This window comes from Mandrillus leucophaeus, unplaced genomic scaffold (assembly GCF_000951045.1).
Source record: "Mandrillus leucophaeus isolate KB7577 unplaced genomic scaffold, Mleu.le_1.0 Scaffold487, whole genome shotgun sequence".
NCBI classification, from domain to species: Eukaryota; Metazoa; Chordata; class Mammalia; order Primates; family Cercopithecidae; genus Mandrillus; species Mandrillus leucophaeus.
The window spans coordinates 2,133,354-2,143,049 of record NW_012105220.1 but is presented as its reverse complement, the minus strand read 5'-3'; positions in this window follow the sequence as shown (position 1 = coordinate 2,143,049).

Below are 9,696 nucleotides of genomic sequence, written 5' to 3'. Positions count from 1 at the left end.
CCCAAATATTTGGTTAAACATTATTTCTGGGTGTGTCTATGAGAGTGTTTGTGGATGAGATTAACATTTGAATCAGTAGAGTGGGTGAAGCAGATAGCCCTTTGCAATGTGAGTGGGCATCATTCCATTCACTGAAGGCCTGAATAAAATAAAAACCTAAGTAAGAAAGAATGTCTTCACCACATTAAGACACACTAAGAAGGTCACTGCTGACAAGCCAGGCAGAAAGCCCTCAGGAAGGAACCTAATCAGGCCACACCTTAAACTTGGACTTCTCAACCTGCAGAACTGTGAGAGACAAATTCCTTTAAAGCCATCAAATCTATGGTATTTTGTTCTGGCAGCATGAGCTGACTAATACAAAATACATGAATGTCATAAACAATAAACAAAAGAAAAATCCTTAGCAGATCAATCAAACTACACTTGGATTTTTGTCGTTTTTCTTTGTTGGTCTGTCTTGCTGTGTTAAAAGTTACGTAAAGAATGGTGACCTCAGCAGGACAGAATCAGAATGCCAATGTTTTACCCCTAATCATTCCTTTACACGTATGGAGACCCAGGGTAATGGATTTGAAGAGACAGTGCCCTCCTTGGTTTCACGAAAAACAAACAAACAAAAACACTTTTTCCAAATATTTAGACAACCATTTAATCTAATTTGCAATATATGGAGATAACCACAGAATTGTAGTTCTCATGAAGTAAAATAGAGGCTCTAGCAGTTCTAAAGTAGTGGAAGAGAAGATTAGGACCTTAAATTAGAAGAGTGGATTTAGCAGATGACTAGTCAGGAATTCCATATGAGTATTCCAAAGGAAGCTTCATTTGGTAGCATCTATTTCTCACAAATATTAGATAAGAGTTTAGGGCTCCTGAGCACTCTTCATCAAGAACCTTCCCTAAGGCAATATTTCAGAGTCTGAGCCTTAATCTCAGTCAATCTACTACTTCATTACTGCAGTAGGTAAGATAACGCCCCCCACAAGGATGTTCATATATTAATCCTCAAAACCTGTGAATAAATTATTACATAGAAAACAGAAAATGAGGTTGCAGAAAGAATTGGATTTGCTCATCAGCTGACCTTAAAATAGGCAGGTTATACTGGATTACCCAAATAGGCCCAAAATAATCCTATGAGTTCCTAAAAGTGAATGAAAGAATTAGAGGATCGAGAGATGGCAGTGCAAGAAGAACTCAGGCTGATGTTGCTGGTTTTGAAGAAAGAAGAAGGGAATCATAAGCCCCCAAAAGCAGACGGACTCTGAAAACCAGGAAAAGGCATGGAAACCAAGTCTTGCCTGCACTCCTTCCAGAAAGGAATGCAGCCCCAACACAGCGTGAGATCTGTTTTAGACTTCTAATCCACAGAACAGTAACATAAGACATTTGTGTTGTTTAAGCCATTACATTATGGTAATTCGTTAGAGCAGCAACAAAAACATAATACAAGTACCAATGCCAAGTTTTTTTTGTTTTTTGTTTTTTCATTTTTGCTACCATGACAACTTCATGGAGAGTCCTTTTCCCAGAGCCACACAGCACAACTAATAGGATCAAAGGAAGTCCCTAGTCATTTAATAGAGTGATAGCCAGAAGACCCCATACTTGCACTTGGGGATGAAACTGAGCTCACTACACTATCACAGGGTAATCATAGTGAGAAAAGGACATCTCCAATTTTAAATATCATATTTTGCTCTTATCTCTCTACTACACAACATGCAAATCACCTATATTTATACCTCTCTTATCCTTCTCTGCTTCATAATCGATGATCTACTGCCTCTCCATCTATCTATAAATGATGATTTGAAAACCTTTCTCTTCTACTTTCAGGGGCACTGGATTGATGTGATTACTCCTTTTCTTGATTGCATATTTAATTCTTCCCTCTGAAATGGAAACTTCCTATTTTGATATTTAACCACAGTCAAGGCTTTTCTATCAGGAAACAATTAAAAAACAGAAAAAAAACCTTCCTTCCTTTCCCTATTCTATGTCTGCCTGGTACCTTGGGGGGAAAATGCTCATTAATAGAAGTACTGCTACTTCATGAGTTCATTTGTTATTTCCCCCTTTTCTTCATTTAAGCCAAACCTGGGGTCACAGCACTCTTTAAGGTGATCAATGACCTCTACGTCACAAAATCCAATGGACATTTTAAGAACAATTGTCATCATTGACCTCTCCTCAAACACTCTTTTTATTCAACTTTTTACAAAGAACTATGCTTTCTCTATTCAACAATGTTATCTTTCTCTGGATTCACCTAATTACTAATACACACACCACAGTTTTGTACTTACACAAGGAAGCATTGTCTGATTAAGTATAATCCCTATATGATATAGTCATCTAAATTGTATATTAAAACGTGTGTTGTGATCAACTGATTAATGTCTATCTTACCTATGGAAATGTAACCTCCTGGATTGTCAAGGCCTATGCTTGTGTTTGCTGAGACCGATTAAATCATTGATGAGAACGCAAACATATTTGTTGAATAAATGAAAAACTTCAAAAGGAAAAAATACACACATAGAATAAAGAGTGACAAATCATTAACACTGGGTAGTAATACATGGTAAGGACAAGCTAAGTACTTTATGACTTATTTTATTTACTCTTTTAAATGACCCACTGAAAATAATAGTTCCATTATACGAATGACAAAACAGAGATTTGGAGAATATAAATACATTTTCTGAGGCCTCACAAGTAAAAACTGTCAAAATAAAGAATTTAACTTAGATATATTTAGCCCAAATCCATGTTACATTGTTCCATACTGATCATGTCTTTGTTTAAATTTCTGATAATGTGTTCATTATGGACTTCTGCATTGATTTTGACTTTTTATAACTGTGCACTAAACAAATATTTCTCTTGATTTTTGCATTTTTGGTGCCCCTTAAATATTGCATCCAAGGTAATGCCTTGTTTGATTTACTTACCGCACCCTTGCCTGGTTGTACACAGTTTATGAAGAGTTTGGTCAAAATGTGTTTTCTGAAAGTAAGCTGTGCCTAGAATTAAGCAGTAGAAATCAGTCTTTCTGAGGGAAGGTTAGGAGAAATCAGTATTAGGAGAAATCTAAATCAGAAAGATGAGAGTAAATTTAATAACAGACTCCATTCCTCAGGAAGGTAATGACTTGTGATCTCAAATAGCAATGACAGGTCATTCTCCACCACAGACAAGGGCAGAAGAAGAGCAAGAAAGCTTCTCATGATTTTATAGGCAGACCTAAAAGTATCTTTATGCCTGGGTCAAGAATCGCTTCCACCACACTCTGTTGGTCAAAGAAAGTCACAAGGCCAGCCCGGGTTAAAGAGAAGGGCAACAATACTCCATCTGTTGATGAGGGGATTTGCAAAGTTACATGGCAAGGGGGGGATTCTTTCATGTAAGAGAACTTCTCTCATTTTTTTGCAAATAGTCTACGAAAACTAGCAACAGCTGTGAATGAAAATGCTAGTATCATCATATCATAATTAGCACTGAGTGAATTAGTTATTCATTTGTAAATCTTTGGCCATATAGGCGGCAAAGAGCAGTGTGTTATGGTGTTATTTTGTCTGTTGAGGACTAATAGTAAACCTCACTTTGTTAATTGTGGAAACTATATGCCACAGAATTCTAATCATCTTGAGGGAGAAGGGATATTTCTCAAATAAGAGATACTCCAGTTTTCTGTTTATTTGTTTGCTTGCTTTTGTCTTGTATTTTTTATTGTTGCTTTGGTTTTAATATACATTTTTCTGATAGAAGAAACATCCATAACCACTTCTAATGCCCTGTCTACCCATTTAACAGACTTAGGTCAAGCTATACTTGGAGACATGTGATCATCCCATTTGAGCACAAACTGTCCCAGGAAAGGCCAAGGGTTGGGCAGAAATCACTAGACACCAAGAAGAGAGAATCTGCTGAAGTTCTTTCTAGTAAAAGCACATTCTCTGACAAACAGTTAAACATGTCTCCAAGACTATGTAAAAGGTTTTAGACCCACTTGAGAATAGACCAAACAGATGATCTGTCTTCAACCTCCTAGATAAGGACAGTTTTCCTGTCTACTCCAAAGTGAAGGAACGAATCAGGAAAACAAGTTCTAAGAGGTGTTTACTTCCTCCAACGACTTTTCATTATTAATGGAAATTGTTATTGGAAAACTTTCCCCCTCTATGTATTGCTTGTATTTCTGTTTAAATTCAAATTTGAGCCAGCAGCTAGGGAAATAAGATTATCTGAAGTATATGGCAAAAATCTCATGCTGAAGCCTGATTTATCTAGAAGTGCAAACTCGGAATTATACACCTCCCACTTACTCTAAATTGAACTGCCCACATCTTTGCGGGGCGGCCCACAAGGTGTCTAATGAGTTATATGCCAGCACTTATTTAACAAGAAAAGAAACCAAATAGAGCGTAACTGAAACCTGGGTACATTTTGTTTTTGTTTTGTTTCAGAGAGCTGTCAGATATTTCAGTCCAGTCTTAAAGTTGTTGCTTCCCTTTATTGCAAGCCGACCACAGAATTTTAGTTACCTCTTGCTACAAAAGGTTTCAGTTTCCAGGGTGGCAGGAAGAATGAAGATCGATGGTTGCTGGGTCTGGTTGGTCATACCAATTTGTACTGCAATCTAGGTGCTGCAATCTCTGAGATTTGAGTTTAAATGTGTGCCTTGCAGCTTTAGAAGAAAGATGTGGTCCGTATACAGCTGTAGATCAACACCGCCAGTTTATTCACAGAACGAGGCATCCATCAGGCTTGTGCACATGGCCGTTTCATGGGTGAGAGAAAAGAAAGGAAAAGAGAGGTGGGATGAGATAAGGCAAGAAAGGAGAGAAGGGAGGGAAGGAAGGGAGACAGGGAGAGAAGAAGGAAGAAAGAAATGGGAAAAGGGAGAAAGGCAGGGATATGCTCATGTTGGTTTTCTTAAAATAGCAAAGTTACAGCTAAATCTTTCAGATAAGGCATGGTTCATTCAGAGAAAAAAATCATCTATTTAACATAAAAATAACAATATTATTCAATAAATGCTGTGCTTAATAATTTTTAAGTAGCTAAGCTCTGATGCATACTAAATAATAAATGTGTCCAATATTTTTACTAGAACTATTTCCAATTAATCTAAATTGATTTTTAAAAATCTTGCCTTTGAGACATGTTCTTTCTGATTTGCAGCATACTGTACCCTCCAATACTGCAATTTTAAAATATTTGCGTTTGAGGGATTTCATACAATTTACAATTTAAATTTTTTATTTCTAAATAATCACATTAAATTTGAAATGCAGTCCAGGCCCCCATTCTTATTTTATAAATGTTACAAACAAGCATTACTCAGTGTGAGAATGTTCTCTAGACTTGCAATTTAGCCATGTTCTAACTTTCAATGATTTAGTTTCTTGCTTAGCCCATGCGGTAACTCATACAACATGCTACTTTACACATGTGATTGTTCTTTAATTGCTCGTTTTCTTGTCCCATAAACCCTGAGGAAAAACGGTAAGAACATCTTTTCTTCATAGTGGAGAAAAGTATCTACAGCTCATTTTCCAAACACGAAGCTGGCCTTTTCTTGAAACATGTGCATATTTGAACTGGGGGTGACTATTGAGAGGAGAATGGAGTGGCAAGCCAGAATTTCCCCTGCTTAACAACAGCAAGAAAAAGTAGTTTTGTTTGTTTGTTAGTTTCTACAAGACAAATATTGCAAAGAAAATATTCTCTTTTAGGTTGTTCATGAATCTAGGTTCAGTTAGTGAAACTGAATGCTAAAGTAATAAACTAAGATGATATTTTGGAAAGAAATAGTTATCTAAGATTTATTTTGTTTAAACAATAGGATAAGTTTGCATATACTATACAGGCTAATCATCTCCAAAACAACTTAAGACCACTGCCTTTGGCTCTGTCATCCATTTTAGATTGTTTTCAGATAGTAAACACAAGTGGTCACAAGAGAGCTTAAAACCGTCATTGAATAGTTAAATAACTTTAATCCAGTTGAAAAATATCCTCCCTCTTCATTCAGTCCTGAAGAAGAAGAAAATTTAGGTTTATTCAGGTATCAATTAAATAATGATACTTTCAGATTCTATCACAATTCTATTTTCCATTCCAGAGATGAGGATAGTAAGGGACATATAGAAAGGGCATTTATTTTTGGTAAAGAGTCATGTTCAGTGTTCAATAATCAGTGATTCATGTTTAAGGAAACATCATAGTCATCAGCTTAGAAATATTTTCAATTGCCCATATGCTTCTCATTTAATCATTAGTCTGTACTTTCTGTCTCCAAAATATCAGTTTAATCATATGGTTTGATGATGCTAAGAGCTGTTTTAGGACCTTTAGCATCCCTAAATATGATAAAGAATATACATGTCCCATACAATTTAATTCAAACCATAACCAGCTAAAGCATTAAGTATTAGGAATTACAACAGATTTCTGATTTTTCCAATGAATAAATTATCTATTTAACATAAAAATAACATTTTGATTTTGTGTTAAATATAAAGCATGAAATAATTTTCTAAAATGATTTGATGTTCTTCTTTGTTATTTAAAAATAACATTTGATTTCTGTTTTAAATATAAAGCATGAAATAATTTTCTGAAATGATTTAATGTTCTTCTTTGCTGGGCCCTAACCACAACCTGTGCCAGTGTGACAATGTCTCAAACATTAACACTCCAGTAGCACCAGGACTTTAACATTTAACCTCTGTTTCTTTTACCTCCATCTCCTTGAATATTTTGGTTAGGAATTATTGTAATAGAAACATTTGAATTACCTAATATAGTCTTTAAGCCACAGCCCAAATAAAGAAAAAAAAAGGTTCCCCTGAAATGGAATTGTCAGCTTTGCTGAGCATTCAGAGTAGCTGAGTATATGGTGCTACTCGGAATTAGCTCTTTGGTTTTCATTAGAGTATTATATTGAATAAGTTAAATATCTTTGTCCTTAATTTAAAATGGTAATGAGAAACTGAAAATAAAAAGCCATGCAATAAGGAATATCAGGGACATGCGTGTCAACATTAATAAAATGATTCTTTTTATCCTTGCTTTAACTTTGGCTTTATTCTTGTGGCCAAAAAAGAAACACTGCAATCGTGATGTAAAAAAGGAAGACTATAAATTGAAGCGTAATGATTTTAGAGATAAATGTATTAGTTTATGTATACTTGGTACTGAAATTGAGAATCTGTTAGAAAAACATATTTCCCAAATCTATAAAAAGACGTATTTAAGAATTCTAACTGAAACCATTTCTTTCTTGCAATTATTACAGGTATTATATGAGACATACTTGAAACAAATCGTTTTCATCAAGAATTATCATTACCTGATACCTTTTTTAGATAATTTTTACCATGGTGTAATTTTACTATATGGTGAGTTATGGCTCATTCTATGTTAGAACATTATCTACTAATATAAAGTGGCTTATACTTACTGAAGCCTCCACATGAATGAGTGAAACGCATTACTTTCAAATATCCCTGAAAGATATAACAATCACCCCATGATGTATAGGAATATGTTGTCTTTAATATGATTACAAACATTATATGATTTTACATATTTTAGAGAAGTGTAATTAGAAAATAATGGTGTAATATGTGACGGTAAAAATAGCTTATTTATAATTTGAGATGTCCGTTTCATCTGAGAAAAAACCTTTCAACTAAAACCATCTGGGGCTTAGAGTTGGGGCACAGGTAGGTGGATTGTATGGCCACAAGAGGGCAGCAGATGGTCTGAAACTAATGAACTGAGTTGCATGTGGAATGACCGCAGTTGTGAAGGTTTTTCAATAGAGAAAGAGTCGTTTCCAGCCTAAATGGGAAAAAGAAAGGAAGGGAGAAAGGCGGAAAAAAAGGAAGAAAGAGATCCAAGAAGGACAATAGAGGGAAACACAGGGATGTTTTAATAATTTTTTAAAAAAACAGGAATGTTGTGTGAGGCATGCTTCTGTGAGTGTGTGCACATCTGTGTGTGTATGTGTATTTTACTAAGACTTCAGTTGCTCTGCTGCCCAAAGCCAAAATACATGGAAATTCTAGTTCTGTCCAAATCTACCTCCAAAATGTGTAAATCTCCTCCCCGTCACACACAAAAGAGCTTTTATCTATACAATTTATTTTTCTTGCATATCATCATTTTTTCTCTTCTGTGTAATTAGCCCTCCATTAAAACACTGATTTTGAAAATCAAGGTGAATAATCCACCTCAGGAACCAGAAAGTTCACTTTTTAAAATTTTATGTTTGATTTTTTAAAATAATTTATAAACACTCTTTGCCAAAGATTATTCTTCTTTAGCTATAATCAAGATACCGCTAGAGAACACGAGGTCTGCATACTAATTAATTGCTCACTGTTCTTTCCAAGGAACACAAGAACACATACAAAATAACTGACTAGTTTGCTTCCCCTACACAATTAATCTACCATTGAACTACCCTTCTTTTTCTCATTTTTTGCCAGAGTATTATTGAGTTAGATTTCAATTGCATCCAGGCTTAAATGGATATATAGCATTAATGGAGACCCTTAAAGGGAGGAACCTTTCTTTCATCCTTACATCTTCACACGTCTTCATTCAATAGGTGTTATATAAATGAATACTTGGGAGGTCACACAAGAAGCATCAGTCCTCATCCAGGGCAGAGTCTGGATTATGAATCTCAGAACAGGTCTACCTCTCCACTTCTTCTTACAATTATATCAGACATCTAGATCTCAATATAATTTGACATACTGTGTATTTTCTCAGGTCTCAATTTTCTGGCCTTCAAAGTCCAAGAGAAGAAAGAGAAAACATGTTTTTAATATGTCTTAATTATACTGAGCAATATATACCAACAATTATACTGATAAACAACGAGATGCATATGGGATATACTCAATTTGTACTGCTTCCTTGATCAGTTATTTGCAAAGCTTTAAAAAGGAAGGAAAGTTTTTATGACAAAATGTGGTTGTATATCCTCTCTCATTTGTACCTGTTTTCTATCAGATATTCTTGGCTATAAGCAAGAAAATGATCAAAGGTGGGACATCAAAGTGTTAAAAAGGTTTCATGAAGAAAATGTACAATACATGGAGCTATAAATAGCTCATAGATCACTGTGAGGGGAGAGTAATGCTTTGTTCAAGTTCAGAACACTTTCTAACTCTGGGGAAAATAATGAACATTTATTTTATGCCAGGTAGTCTTCTAAGTGTTTTATATCTATTACTCATTTTAGTCTTAAAAGCAACCCTATAATTTGATTTTATTATTACCATATCAATTTTATAGTTGAAGAAAATAAGACCAGAAGAGTCAAGTTACTTGCCTAAGGTCATATAACTAGAACATGAAAAGCCTTACTGCAAAACCAGCCTTTTGTAAATGTTACAGTCCCCCAGTTCAGAAGCATGGGGAGAACATACAAGCTGCTTTGAATATGGTAGTGGCTTATTTTCACTGCTTTTAATTAGGATAGAATTAGAAGTTTCGTAAAAATAACTAGTGGCTGCTAGAATGAATGAATGAAAGTAATTGGTTAAGCCAGAGGAAAGGAGGGTTGCATGTCTCACAATGTCACTTGAGAACTTAGCTCACAAGTATCTAACATAATTTTCCAATCCTATTACACCTTCCATGTAGTTTTAAATTTTTCTATAA